The sequence below is a fragment of the Rissa tridactyla genome, chromosome Z (assembly GCF_028500815.1).
Source record: "Rissa tridactyla isolate bRisTri1 chromosome Z, bRisTri1.patW.cur.20221130, whole genome shotgun sequence".
Taxonomy (NCBI): Eukaryota; Metazoa; Chordata; class Aves; order Charadriiformes; family Laridae; genus Rissa; species Rissa tridactyla.
This window is the reverse complement of record NC_071497.1, coordinates 67,349,796-67,365,435: the sequence shown is the minus strand read 5'-3', so window position 1 is coordinate 67,365,435 and position 15,640 is coordinate 67,349,796. Positions and strand designations below refer to the sequence as shown.

The window sequence follows — 15,640 nt, the reverse complement described above, 5'->3', positions numbered from 1 at the left end:
AGGCCCTGTGCTCGGTGGTTGTGGTCAACAGTCAAGGCAAGGGGATGGATTTCCTCTGAAAAGTGGGTTCAAATGGCTTTTCATCTGTGAAAAACATCCAGCAAAAACTAAACTGCATAGGCAGCGCCTTTCTGTTTTCTGATTATCAGGTGCTGAGTTATTTCAAAAAACATTAGTATCCCTTTCTTCTTGTGCCATAATATCTATGGCCCTTGTTAAAGTCCCTGTAATAGGGTCAGCTTGGTAGGACCACTAGCTACTTTAATTAGAGAAAACAGAACATGTCAGAAAAAAAACAGGGGAAAATGGGCTGAAACCCCTGCCCCAGGCCTCGTTTAGTCTAGTGGTGTTTTTCTGGATGGCAGCAGACTGCTCTGTCCCCTCTGGATGCCGAGGAAGTCCCTTTGCTCCTGCCACTGCTGAAGTTTGGCATGGTGCCTCTTGGCTGCAGCCTCTGCCCTGCTGCCCACGCCATCCTCTCCCTGTCTCACCCTGTCTGCCCACACTGCCCCGGGGATGCTGGCTGGCAGCGGTCCCCCCCATCCCCCGGCACAGTACCCCAATGCCACAGGCAGGGCAGGGAGCCCTCTGTCTCCGCTGCTGCCCTGGCAAAGGAGCCGAACAAATGAAGCCAAGGAAGGAAAGGGCAGGCCACAAAGCAAGGCAGTGGCAGCATGGTCGAGAGCCAGGCTTTAGGTCTTTGGCCAATAAAAGCATTACTAATAGGAGACTGGGGATGGTTAAGGGAGCAGGAGGCCCTGGAATGTGGCTGGAAGACAACTAGGAGCTGGGACGAGGACTGGGACAGAACACGAGACAGGGAGCAGGCTTGGGAGGCAGTGGCAGGACAGACGGGCCACCTGCTTCTTGTCCTAACATCCATCCCCCAGGTATTGCAGGCTTTTTGCTTTCTTGATCTTCTCTGACCACATTTTCATCTTGCCCATGCGCCGACAAGACAAGCTGACTGTGTCCTCCTGGCTGAGCAGCAGGCTCCTCAGATCACCCCCCTCCTCAGCATCCTAACCACCCGGCCAAAACATCCATATTCAGGACAAGATTTCCTGGTAAACCAGGTGTCCTGAAGCAACTAGTGGGCTACACTTATATAGCAGATGGACTCATATTTGTGTGGCCTGCTGCAAGTTTAATATCCTGGGTGGTGGCTGGTAAAGGGTTGCACTGGCCAGATGTGGCCTGTGATTCAACTTTTGGGCTAAACTTGACCAGGGCTGGTGGATGTTCCAATGGGTTTCAGTAGGTATTTGTTGGTTAAGGGCTGGAGAAGGTTTGGTAGCTTTGAACACACTGAAGAGAAGCAATGTGAATCTCTTTTACTGGGTCTAGCATCTGTCCCAACCTATAGAAATTACAGAAAGGGCCACAGAAGAATTTCCCAGACCTTCAGGGTCTGACTGTCATTGTGTTGCCTTTGTGGTGAGCATCATAAAAAAGTAAGACTAACCAAACCGGATCAATCCAAAGTGCCTTCTAGCCAAGTGTCCTTTCTCCAGCAGTGGCCCACAGTAAATGTGTTAGGAAGAGAATAAGAACAAAACCAGGTAATAATTCCTCAGAATGTTCCTCCAGATTCCAGTGTGCTGCGTGGCAGCTGGGGGAGTGCATTAAGGAGGAGGGAGAAGTTTAGAGGTCCTTTGTGCTACCTTACATCCACATGAGACATGGTTTAATCCCACATTGCAAAAATATCACATAAGGGATGGGAAAGTGGCAGCTGTTTTGATTGTGACCTGTGGGATTCCTGAAACTAGGGACAGATGGTGACAATGATGAATAAAGGCCAAAAAAAGTCCCAAGACTTTCCAAAGAGAAGAATAAGGAGAAGAAATCAGGAGGTATTGTCCCATGTATGGTCTTTTCATGTCAGTGTCTTTTGCTGCTGCTTTTGAAAATACGAGTTGACTTCATATATTTCTTCAAAGCAAGATTCGGATGTTATATGTATTCATAGGTGATGATTTCCAGCACCCGTAAACAGTGATTATCCATTAATGAGATGGTATTAGTCAGTGTTTTGCAAACCAGCACGTCTCAGTTACTGCAGTTCCTCCCTGCACTTACGATGGAAAATAACTATTGTAACTGTGGCCTCTGCTGTCAAACACTGACTTTTGGAGCAGTGCCTATTGTACACTGTCTCCTGCGCTGAATGTATCTATACGTGCTCGCTATAATAAATAAGCAGGGAAACAACATATAAAAAACATTCCAGTCATGACTGCAGGGGGACTGCAAAGCTCATGACCGTTAATTCTTCCTCCTCAAACATTTCTTGTATTAAAAATTGAATGAAGTGATGAGCCAAGGAGGAGGGCTTGTGAAAAGCTTATCAGGAATAAATATTTAGAAAACTTTGCTATTATAGCATCATTCCTGACAAGTTTATCTTAAAAACTCTTGCTTTATACTATCTTTCAGCCCAGAACTTGCACAAAAATGGACATTCAAAGTGGTTTCATCTGAAGTGTATTCAGGCTTTCCATATGTGTTTCTAATGTTTCCCTAGACACCACTTTGAACTATTTAGGAAATCTCAAGGGGGGTGTTTGTTTAAGATTGGTGAACAGAATGGCACTGCAGCCTGGGAACTACACAAGCAAAAGAGAAATACTGTCCTCACGAAATACACTGTGGATGCCTTGAATTGCTTTGTATTACAGTTGATGCTAAAATTAGCAGCAGAGTGTTATTGTTGTGGGAGCACGGGGAGTGTGTTGTAGCACAAGCAGAGCTCTGGCGACAGCACCCAGGACTGGCCGGGATGAGAGCTCCCACTGTCCTCCCTGCCTGGAAATGCCGTGTTTCTCTTACATTTCATAATTTTAAAGAAGCATTGCTTTCAACCTGCATCAAAAGTATAAAGCACCTCAATTTTCTTTCTTCGAGCACAGTAAAAACGCATCATTATTATTGTGCGCTTCACGCTTTAGTCCTTGCAAACCCTGTTATGAGTAAACACCTCTCACCTGAACAAAGGCGGCAAGGACTGGTCCTCATGTGAGCAGGCACCCTTCACATGGATGAAAAGAGACTTTGCATTTTATTTGAACCTTCCAGCAATGGCTTGTTATTAGCTATTCATGGTATCATCCAGATTAGATAAAGACAAACAAAGAGTGTTTTCTCCCAGGTTGTCATAACTATTTATTTGTTGTGTTTTTCTTTCTAAAATAAAGAAAACTGTGGCTAGATCTTTAGGCCCAAGGGCATGTTCCTACTTCTAGCTGTGCTCCAGCCCTCTGCTTGTATGTCCTCAAACTCCTTGGGAACATGGAAACAGAGATTTTTTTATTTAAGGAAACAGGAAAATGAGCAGGAGAAGATTGGCAGTGCTCCCTGTGTTTTTCTACAAGAGAAAGAACAGGACAAAAAAGTGCAACTGCAGCTTTGCCCATCATCTGGAAGCAAATAATGAATGCCTAGCTTTATAGTTCAGACATCCCAGTCATATTTTCAGTTCCTTCTTTCTCCAGCTTTACTCACAGGCACAGAGAGGAGCAGGGCTGGGGCCACCCCATTATACCTGTCACCTGCTTTGACACCCCTGCACCAGCTGTTATGCCAAATGCTCCCCGTTCAGTTCTGTGATCTCTTCCATGTGGGCAGACACTGTCACATCTACATTTTCACTATGACTGGTCAGGACTGGTCTTGCTACAAAGTCAGTTTCAGATCAGCCCTACTTTTGGGTCTGTCTGCTCCAGTTTTATGGATTCTTCCTACACAGAGAGGGGAAGCTGGTCAGAACGGGGCTTTCTCTTTACAGGCAGCAGTGCCCGTACAGTCCACCACAGTGCCACCTAACTCAGAGCATGACAGGGAAAACAGAAGCATTTACTAAGGGGAATGTTTGTGAGCCAATTCCAGACGTGACATGTAGAGTAAAGCAAATCTTGTTCATTGCAGAGTATTAGCCTCTTTTACCAGCATGTTGTCCTGTCCTCACAGGTAGCAGCAGACGTAGGTGGGCTTGCAAGTCAGTCTGCAAATGAATGGAAAATCAGGTAAGAGGAACCTGGGTGTTTTGCAATGTCGGTCATTGTATTTAAACATCTCCAACAGTGCAGCAGAAGTGAAACAGGCAAGCAGAAAACCCTTTCTTTCAGGAACCTCCCCTCAGCACTATACCCTTGTTGCAGGTAAACAACTTTCCCTTAAAAACCACTTTGAGTCAGAGACGTTTTGAGTCAGGTGCATGCAGAGAAGCTCTGGTCAATTTTCCACTACACTTTAAAACGGTGTCCTTCCCATTGGCCCCCCAAAACCACCTGCTCCACTTCTCTGCCAGAGGGTGCCACTAGGGTGGGAGAGACGCGTAGCAGGTCCAACCTGCTTATGCCTACCACAAATACAGAGATGCTGGCTGGAGGCAGTAACACACAATAGGTCAGCTTTAAACTTGGTGCTCCTAGGTCTCCAGGGGTTGTGCAAATATTTGCTTTCTCTGCAGTATCACGGCACTCCCTAAGTTTCTGCTCTGAATGGGCCCAAAATGCTCAAAACAAGCTCAAGTGAAACTGCCATTCTTCAGGTGGTTTTGCACTGAAACCATATCAAAATACATGGTCATTGTTTCGCAGAGGCTTGTGGAAAGGTATATTTAGAAAAGCTAAAAAAGGCAGTGACATTTTGGCAAACTGTGGTATTAAGGGCCACTTTATACCGAACGATGGATTCAGAGCTCACATGCATTATGATGAGGAAAAATACATGCTGTCCATAATCATACAGCAGTATTTTCAAGACATGCTCTTTCATCCCACACCATTCAGCTTAAAGATGTGAAACCATCAGGAGGGGTCCTGACCCACTCTCACTCCTGTCAGTCCAAACACCTGTTGCAGTGTCAGCCATCCTCCCTTCCTAGGGCAGCACTGGGGCCACAACCGAAACTCAGGCTTGACATTAACGTTATCAGAGTATTACATGGGAGGAAGCGTTGCAGATGACAAGCCGCGATTATGTTTGCTGAAACACCAGGGCTGGAAACAATGATTGCAGAAAAGAACGAGATTAGCAGCACAGAGTGACCAGATTAGCACTTGCTGAGCTGCTGTAGCTCAAAGCTGCTAAATGCCCTCGCTACCCACAAAACAAACTTGACCGTCAGAGATTTGACTTAAAACTATCTGGTCTTGTCACCTCAGGTAAGCTCAGAGCCTATGTGCTTTGCTTGCACTGGGGCAAACTTACATTTAAATTACAGTGCTTATATTTTTCCTAAACCCTTACATTTTTGCTAACACACCTCAATCCCTCTTTTCAGTAGGACACTTTGAGTAGAGTTCAGAAAGGATTTAAAACCCTTTTGAAAACAGGACGGACACGTCAAAAGTACTGGCAGAGCCCTGAGCATGGGGAGCATTGTCTCTCCCAGAAGGAAAAAGGTGGCTGTGCGTGTCTGGGCTGAAGCTGCTTTGCTGCAGGGTGCAAACGGAGCTGATGGGCAGCTGTCCATCCCCAAACATGTAGTCACAGTCTACAACGTAAAGAGCTTAACACCACACGGAGCAGTGGCTAAATGCCTTTCGTGTCTAAATCACCTTTAAAAATGTAGTATAGGCTATGAAGTTACTTCAGCGTATCTGACCATGTTATCCTAACGGCTGAATGATGACGCTTAAGAAGCACTGGATGACACATCTGTAAAATTATTTTTCTTTAGATAGGGCTGTCATGATTAGGAAAAAAAGAAATCTGTTAAGAGTAAATAGAGTGAGAACAGTGAAGACTACTAAAACAAAGACACAGCTAAAGGTGGGACAGTTACCACAGAAAGAGGCATCGTTTTTATCAAAAGGACAGGCAAAAAGGAGAGAAAACAAGCCTACACAAAGCCCATATCAAAAGATGTCCTGAAGTGCTAATACCTCAAGAGACAGGTTGGTGATTAAGACTTGTGTTGACATTTAAACCAGGAAAGGAGTAAGGGCCACATCTCAGTTCTGTCTTTGCCCCTTTGGGATCTGATTGAAATGGAACTGAATGCTGATGCTATGCTTCAGCACTATTCGGTTGAGCTTTCGAAAGGATAATGTTGGTATAGAGGACATGCATGCAGTGTCTCAAACTGGGTAGTGCAGGGAGACAACAGTTAGGCAGTGCTGGCTAATGCACACTGTATTTTCAGGTAATTATAACTTTTTTTTTTCCAGATAAATTATAATGTCCCATTAGTATTTATTAAGTAGGCCCCGCAACCTGCTGTTGAAGAGAGGATCAGAAGAGGATAGCTACCAGTTTCTTCCCTCCTCCCACACTACACACTGATCCAGGTTACGCTCACTCACATACTCTGGGACAGACCTGTGCTTCGATGTGACTTTTGGTTTCTGATACCGCAGTCTGTGGGGACTGGCTGGTATATTTAATCCGTCTGCTGCTAGTATCAGTGAGGATTTCTTGTCCGGAACCACTTGCCTGTTTGTATTCCACACAAGGATTTACAAGAGACTATGAGATATAAAGGAAGAGATAAATGGGGGGAAAAAAGGCAGAAAAAAAAGTGAAAAGTGATTCAGAAATGTGTCTGTTCTTTCCGTTCGAGCCACTGTACAGAAACTATGCTTCTATTGTGGGACAAAGACCTTTGAGCACAGTGAGATGTGTTTATGCTGCTCCTATCAAAGAGCCTTTCATCTCCACAAAGCAAATTATTAACACATTCCACTGAAGATGTGGGGGTGGAGGCCTGGCCTTGGAAAAAAAGCTGGCCAAAAATGAACATTTTTTTTTATAAACACTTTTAATGATAGTGAATGGCACCTTGCCAAGACCCTTATGCCCAGTGAAGCACTGCAGGCTGATTGTTTGTCTGGAAAAGTCCCGTGGGCTGAGCCTTTTGTGCCGAGGAATTTCTCCTTTCAGAGGCAGTGGTGTGGGAGGTGTGGGCCTTTCCAGGTTCATCGAGTTAAGGTCTGCACTGCCGGTTGCCTTAAACCTGCACCAGAGACTAATTTTTGTTGGATGAATGAACACTTGCCTCTGTTCCAGGCGGTAAATCTTGGCCTTTCAGGAGAAGCTCAAAACATGAGGAGTAACCTACACAAAATATGCACAACAGCTCTGTTAATAGACTACTCCCCATGCACACCCGGCATCCTGTGCAGATGTCTGGCTACCTAGCAAAAATTTTGCTTACTGTTATTCTATGAATAAGTAAATATTTTATGTTTTCTCCCTTGCCCCATGGATCAATATTGGCTTGCTTAGGAAAAAGGCTCATTGTTAGTAAATGGAGGCGTGGAGTCAGTTTATCAATAAATCTGTTAAAAATCTGGCTTTTTTTCCATTGACTTTTTTTCCCATTTCATATGAAAGTCTTGCTATTATTTGCATGAGCATCATATTTCTTCGTTGCTATTATTATCCCAGGACAGGATGTGTGTGTGTGTGTATATGTACGTATATATATAAATGGATAGTGATGAGTTTGACAGGTTCCTGTGATTCAAAGGATAGCTGCTGCCCTTGGGAGACAATATATTTCTTCTAGGGCAGTGCCTAAGTAGAGCTCAATGGACTCCAGGAAAGGGGAGTACCCACGGCTTCCTGTCCATGCCCCAGTGCCTCTTTCACACTTAATATTTAGCCTTTTGGCAGTCATGGACCCCAAGGGACAATGGGATTTTCTGCGAGCTCTAGTTTCTATGTGCATCTCTCAGATGTTTATGTCCTTGTGTAAGCTGATTCCCAGTTAGCTTAAGATACTTAAGGAGACCATTCTTCGAGGGTTTTTTCCAAGATACAAATGTCCATACTGAACACTGTGAAGTAGGTCTGGAGTTTGAACTAACCCAGTTGCCAGTTGTGGTTTGCAATGCACGACTGGCCCGTGGGTGATGTTGAGGAATAGTGCCAGCTGAGATGATTAAAATTTTCAGCTTCCTGCTGTAAAAACAGACATTCCGTGCTTGAGAAAGTGATCGGATCTGAGTGGAAAAAGCACTTACAATTTGTGGAAGACATAAATCTTAAAAAATTAATCTTGTTCAGATCTCTGACAAAACCAAGAGTTAAAATGTACCCTCTGAAAAGAGGAAAGATCCTCATTTATAGCATATTTATGCCTGGTTTATAGCATATACAGTTTCTGAGCTTTAGGACACAGGGGCCCCATAGTCTTAAATTGAAGGCATCTGATCTGAGACCTGAGGACTTAGCAGAGCCTCGGAACTGCCAAGAGCTCATCAGCTGGGAAGCCAGAACTGCTGGGTCCGTGGTCACCCTTTGGCCCAGGTGAACAGGTGAGGAGAAATCAGGAAAAACGTCTGCAAAAATCACGCCATGTAGTTGGAACTTTTGCATTTGTACAAGTTGGCAATTTCAAACAAAAAAACCATCCTTGTCAGAAATTTTCCAGCTATCTTGATTTGAGTGAGAGCTGAGTTAGGTACAAGCTAGCAATACAATGTTTACGATCCAAGAACTGGTAAATCAGCATAATGGTTCAACCACAGGTATTCTGGTCTCTAGACAAAAATAACCTCACTGAATGAGTTTTGGTCTATGTGTATCCATGCATATGGATGTATAACACATGTACACACTCTATATGTTACAATGATATTGAGAAATACAAGACTTCATTATTTTCAAGGCCCACATGGGCAGGTTTTGTCAGAAGTGAAGTGCACCTTACAGACAATTTGGCAGCTGTATCTGAACTTTAGCAGTAACAATCTTAATGTATCTCTCAGTAACGCCTGTTATAGTTTACTTCAGATGAAAATAAAGTTTCTTGATTTCTTTGTAATACTTTCTTTATACTTATACTTCTTTATAATTCATCCAAATGATGAATTTTCAGAATGTTGTAATGATAAATTTTCAAACTCCCAGAATGAATGCCATTTATAAGGTGTTTGTCCTCACTGAACTCCATGGTTAAAGCCTGGCTCCCCCGCAGCCAAAAACAAAGCTCCTGTTTGATTGTGGCAACGCTAGGATTTCACCCGGCCAGCTTCACTGACAAACACATTTTCCCTTTGACTCCTAGCCTCATTTTAGCTTTTCTCCTTCAGAAGTCCAGTTACTTGGCATTATTTTTCCTCAGTCAGCTCTTCTCTGTTCTGCTGGAGGACGGCTGAGTCCAAGGGATCAAAAGATTCCCAGACTCTTAATCTACCCTTACTTAGAGGGGTTTGTTTTGTTTTGTTGTTTTGCTTGCTTTTCCACTGAAAGCTGTTTCCCTGCTCTACTTACTCTGCGTGAGAAAGTCTGAGTAGAAATAGTCCTGAAAGAGCAACTGCGCAATATCTGCGGTCGGAGGCATCCTGTCACCAGGCCGATGGAAAGCTACTGTTCAGAGAGAACAGGTTTTGGTCTTCACACTGCTGGACCCATCACTTTCTTTGCCCTGGATGCAGTGCAGACAGGCACATGGGAACAGTCTTTTCTTCAGAAACCTTACCCATCTAGTCTACCATTTTAGGCATTATGCAGTAATATTATTTTATTATGTATCTTACATACAATGTTTTAAGACGCTTCTAAGGGTTAAGACAAGTAAGGCTCAGTTCTTCCTCAGATGTGTCAATCTGTGTAACTACAATGCAGCTCATACGTTACTGAGGCTATAAACACAAGTCAGCAGCAGTTAAACTGTGAAATGCTCAAGAGCCACAACATTTGAGCGTGTGTGCTTAAATTTAAAGTTAGAATCCATCCTCATGTTCCTAAATAAAATCAGAATAAATTTAAGAGCCTCCTAGGACTCCATATTGCTTCAAGAGACTCATCTTCTAATTTTAATCCCTATTTCCTACACATTAGAAGCAATGAAGTTCCAATGGCTATGGGGCAGTGCATGACTCTTTGGAGTTTGCTGTCCCTTTAGCGGCCCTTCAATGTGCATAGTGTAAAAATGCTCTAGGCTATACAGTTCAGCTTGTTGCATCAGCTTGTCTCAACTCTGCTTGCAAAGCCAAGCCCTTGCTCAGCCTGTAACGGTCCCACGTTTTGTTTGACTGTAATACTAAATACCAGATCTCTACTTATTTCAGGCTCTTGATTTCCTTTTGGCCAGCACTTCACCTTCACTTGTGAATATGAAGGTATGTATACATCAGCTCTCTTCAGCGGTGTAGTTTCAGAAATATAAGCAAAGTGTCTGTTTTCTGAAATACTAAAATCAAACCACATCATCAGAAATGTCTTTCTTGATGTATTCTGACTTGTGTAACAGGTCAGTGCTCGGATGAATCTTAGGGACCTGAAACATCGATGTCTTGCATGTCACGACTACACATTATGGGGTCCTTTGTGAAAGGTTTCAAGACCTTCTCAGACCACTGGGATTCCACATGATTTAGCTCAGTTCAGGGTGCATTTGCCATTTCTAAAGCACTAGATTAAGATTTCAGATTCCTTGTTATAAACATCAGTGCTTTGCCTTCGTTCATGTTCCTAAGGGACCATTTGCTTCTGGGACATTTGTTTCCTGTCCACTTTTCTGCACATTTGCTCTCTCCAGCCCTCAGGTGTAGGTGCTAGAGTCCTATGCAGTTTGTGAACCATAATCTAAGTGCTTAACCTAGCCAGACCTGGCTTTTAAGGATGTATTTTTTTCCTTTGGCAATGAAATTTGGTTTACAATGTGACAGACTCTGGTATCACCTAAGCAGATATAAATTAGCGGTTTCCCTTAATATTTAGAAAGGAACAGGACTGAGGTGGCCTGAAGTGAGTCTAGGTTTAAACACATTCACACATGGATGAGTGAAACAAGCATTATCATCTGTGAAAGGACTGGTGCTCGCTCTGCTTTCACTCCTTTTGGTATGACTCTGGAAGAGGGAAGCCCAGTGCTTGGAAACAGATGCCGCTTAATCACCTGCAAAGGTGGAACTCCGGGACTAAACTGTGTGGCTGGCTCTTGCAGTAGGATATCTGAGAGATGATGGATAAGGATCCAATCTCATTAATGAGTACTGTCTATGCAAGTTTACTTCAAATACTTTCCTCCTTACAGCGCCCCAAGGACAGACAGACTTCACATATAGACAGTGACGAACACCAACTCTTTGTATTGTTCACCCAGTCTTTGTCTTTCCAACTTATTTTTAATTTCTCTTTGATTTTTTTCTGTTACAAATTTGTCACTGCTGCTAGCAGCTGAGTTCCCTGATGGGAGGCAGGAAGCTGCTAATGGGGAAACACCTTTCTCTGCGTTGGTTAATTTTTCACCAAGGGGATATTTCCCAGGCTAGGAAACTGTCAAAGGAAGTGAGTATGTTGGGAGGCTGGGAGGAAATGGAGAAAGAGGGAGTCCTAGATGGTCTGCCAAGAGCACTGCAGCTGCTCCAGCCCTTGCACAGTTAAGATCTTAGAGTGACGGTGAAGCCAAAATTTTAAGCAATCAAGCAAGCAGGAAAAAATTCCACCGGAGGAGAGCAATTGTCTTGGTGACATTAGTGAAAGGAATTTGAGATGTGAAGAGGTGGAGGGGAGCAGGGACTGGTAAATGCTGGGGGAGAGGCTCATTCCTCAAGGAGAGGGGGGAATGCCCCAGAAAATCTTCCCTACTCATGGGGTTGCGCCTGTTAAAAACAGTCCTCGCACTCACATAAAAGCCATGTATATATTTACAAACATGGAATCACAGAATCTTCAGAGTTGGAAGGGACCTCTAGAGATCATCTAGTCCAACTCCCCTGCTAGAGCAGGATTGCCTAAAGCACATCCCTCAGGGCTGCATCCAGGCGGGTCTTGAAAATCTCCAGAGAAGGGGACTCCACAACCTCCCTGGGCAGCCTGTTCCAGCGCTCTGTCACCCTCACTGTAAAGAAGTTTTTCCGTGTATTTGAACGGAACTTCCTATGTTCTAGCTTGTGCCCATTGCCCCTTGTCCTGTCACTGGGAACCACTGAAAAGAGTCTGGCTCCATCCTCCTTAAACCCACCTTTTAGATACTTGTAAACATTAATCAGGTCCTCCCTCAACCTTCTCTTCTCCAGGCTAAAGAGTCCCAGCTCTCTCAGCCTTTCCTCATAAGGGAGGTGCTCCAGTCCCATAGTCATCTTGGTTGCCCTACGCTGGACTCGCTCCAGTAGTTCCCTGTCCCTCTTGAACTGGGGAGCCCAAAACTGGACACAGTACTCCAGTTGTGGCCTCACCAGTGCAGAGTAGAGGCGGAAAATGACCTCCCTCGACCTACTGGCCACAGTCTTCCCTATGCAGCCCAGGATGCCATTGGCCTTCTTGGCGACAAGGGCACACTGCTGGCTCATGGATAATTTGCTGTCTACCAGGACGCCCAGGTCCTTCTCCTCAGAGCTGCTTCCCAGCATGTCCGCCCCTAACATATACTGGTGTTTGGCATTCTTCCTTCCCAGGTGCAGGACCCTACACTTGCTTTTGTTGAACCTCATTAGGTTCTTCTCTGCCCAGCTCTCCAGCCTGTCCAGGTCACGCTGGATGGCAGCACGGCCCTCTGGAGTGTCGGCCACCCCTCCCAGCTTGGTATCATCAGCAAACTTGCTGAGGATACACTCTGTCCCCTCATCTAGGTCATTAATGAATATATTGAACAAAATTGGTCCAAGTATTGACCTCTGAGGGACACCACTCGTTACAGGCCTTCAACTGGACTCTGTGCCGCTGATCACAACCCTCTGGGTTCTGTCACTCAGCCAGCTCTCGATCCACCTCACTGTCACCTCGTCTAGCCCATACTTCCTCAGCTTCCTAATGAGGATGTTATGGCAGACACTGTCAAAAGCCTTGCTAAGGTCCAGGTAGATGACATCTATGGCTCTCCCCTCATCCAGCCAACCCGTTATAACATCATAGAAAGCTATCAGATTGGTCAGGCATGATTTGCCCTTGGTAAATCCATGCTGACCACTTCCAATAACTTCCTGTTCCTCTATGTGTTTGGAGACGACATGCAGAATGAGTCGCTCCATTACCTTCCCAGGTAGTTCCCGGTGAGACTAACCGGCCTGTAGTTCCCTGGGTCCTCCTTCTTGCCTTTTTTGAAGATTGGAGTGATGTCAGCCTTCCTCCAGTCCTCAGGCACCTCTCCTGTTCCCCATGACCTTGCAAAGACAATGGAGAATGCTCTAGCAATAACATCTGCCAGCTCTCTCAGCACTCGCGGGTGCATCCCGTCAGGGCCCATGGATTTATGAATGTCCAGCTTGGCCAAGTGGTCTCTGACCCGGTCCTCCTCAACTAAGGGAAAATCTTCCTCTCTCCAGACCTTCCCCCTTGCCTCCAGGGTATGGGATGTGTGAGGGACGGCTTTATCAGTGAAGACCGAAGAAAAGAAGGCATTCAGTAACTCTGCCTTCTCTGTGTCTTCCACCACTAGGGCACCCGTCTCATTCATCAGTGGACCTATATTTTCCCTAGTTTTCGTTTTTCTGTTGATATACTGGAAAAATCTCTTCTTGTTGTCTTTAACTGCAGTGGCCAAGCTGAGTTCTGATTGAGCTTTGGCCCTTCTAATCTTCCCCCTGCATAGCTTTGTTATATCTTGATAATCCTCATAAGTTGCTAAGCCCCTTTTCCAGAGAATGTAAGCCTTCTTTTTTTCCTGAGGTCCAGCCAAAGCTCTCTATTTAGCCAGGCTGGCCTTCTTCCCCGTCGGCTCGTCTTTTGGGACATGGGGATGGCCTTCACCTGTGCTTCTAAGAGCACCTGCTTGAAGTATGACCAGCTTTCCTGGGCACCTTTGCTCTTCAAAACTGCCTCCCAAGGGACACTCTCAACCATGCTCCTAAACAGGCTAAAGTCTGCCCTTCGGAAATCCAAGGTGGCAGTTCTGCTGGCTCCCCGCCTCCCTTCACCAAGAATTGAAAACTCTATCATTTCATGGTCACTCTGCCCAAGACGACCTCCAACCTTTACATCCCCCACAAGACCTTCTCTGTTAACAAACAGTAGGTCCAGTAGGGCACTTCCCCTAGTAGGTTCCTTCACCAGCTGTGTTAGGAAGTTGTCTTCCACACACTCCAGGAACCTCCGGGACTGTTCCCTCTCTGCTGTGTAGTATTCCCAGCGGACATCCGGGAAGTTGAAATCCCCCACAAGAACAAGGGCAGATGATCGCGAGACCTCTGCCAGACGCTTATAGAATACTTCATCGGTTTCTACATCCTGATTAGGGGGTCTATAACAAACTCCCATCATGATATCTGCCTTGTTGGCCTTCCCCTTGATTTTTATCCATACACACTCAACACTGTCATTCACACTGTTGAGTTCTAGACATTCAAAACCGCCCCTATATAACATATAACACATATGTGTTATACTACTACTGACCTTGATCTTTTTGATGGCTTTATATTGGCCCTTCTCTTCAGGGATAAAGAGGAGGCTCTTTGGAAGCAGTCAGGTATGGTGCAGAGACAGAGTGAACCCATGCTTAACTCCGACTTTATGACATTACGCCTTCACTGCATACCAAGAGTACATGGAGAAGTCTGCCTTTCCACTTGCTAGTGCTGTATGATTTAAACATATCAAAGCAATTGATGCTGGCAAAAAAAGAGAGCAGGTTGTGTCTGAAAGCAAACTAGCTATCCCAGGACATTGCCAATCATGAAAGGAAAAATCCAGAAAGTTGATTGGCAAAAGGCATTTCCCTCCTAGCTGAGCTAAAAGAGACCTTTCCTGGGCAGAAGCTACCAAAGGTGACACAGGATGACCAAACACAGCAGCCAGTAGAGAAAAACAGGACACGCAGGGTCAGTCAGCCTTGGCTGTTGTGTGTTTCCTGAGTTAGTCTTTTGGTATAAGTCATTAATGCTGATCTGTGAGCTAGGATTTCAACTATCCCTTTTGAAAAAGGAGAAATTATGCAAACCATATGTTTTGCTATTTATGGACTTTTCGGGAACAACTAAACTGTATGCAAAATGTGAGGCAAAAGTTCATAGCTCTTTTTGCTGTTTCGAAACTCTTTTAGAAACTAAGACTTGAAGAACTCACAGAAGTCAAGCAACTGAAAAAAAATCAAGCATTTAAGAATCTATTTTTTAAATGCTTTTAATATATATTTTGATTTATAGGTAACTGCCTAGCTGGGTTAATTTTAGATCAGCCATGTTATCCATAAGGGTTTGCCAGGATGTGTAGTATGCTGTATTATTTTTAATCCAGGGTAGGCCAGCAAGTTAATAAGAATCACTCTGGGCTTCCCAGTCTAGCATGCAGCAGAGGGACTGCAGAGAGGGCTGGGGAGAGGCACAGATGCAAACTGTTTGTCACAGTTTTCGCCAGCCATTGTCTCCCTCCCTGACCTTGTGATAGTGCAGCAGCAAGGGCATCCACCAGGTATGCGGTAGCGACCCATTCCTAACAAGGCACAGCAGCCATGGCTTGCAGGAGGATGCTTCCTTTGGGGATGGCCAGAAAGTGGTCAGGGTGCTAAGTCAGTACAGGTACAGATACCCAGGAGTGCTTAGGATGGCATCTCTGCGTGGTCTCACCTTGTGCCTTCTAATCATACCCTGAAAAACAAAGCTCTCGGTGCTGCTCCGTGCTGACTGCGATCGTTTCTGGGCAGTACTGAAGCAATGCTCCCCTCCGCTTTGGCCCTCTTCCTGTTTGATAACACAGGCTGCTGCTTTGCTGGCATTTATCCATCATGTTGTGTCTGGAAACTGGG

General features: G+C 45.0%; 1 long non-coding RNA gene across 1 annotated transcript in view; it reads right to left on the bottom strand.

The window, feature by feature from the left end:
* The window catches only part of LOC128903048 (uncharacterized), a 37,045-nt gene that overhangs the window by 14,785 nt on the left and 6,620 nt on the right, over positions 1 to 15,640 (bottom strand). The window contains exon 2 of the long non-coding RNA XR_008463953.1: positions 3,946 to 4,003. This is a non-coding gene — a long non-coding RNA (uncharacterized LOC128903048). The remainder of the gene's footprint in view (positions 1 to 3,945; positions 4,004 to 15,640) is intronic.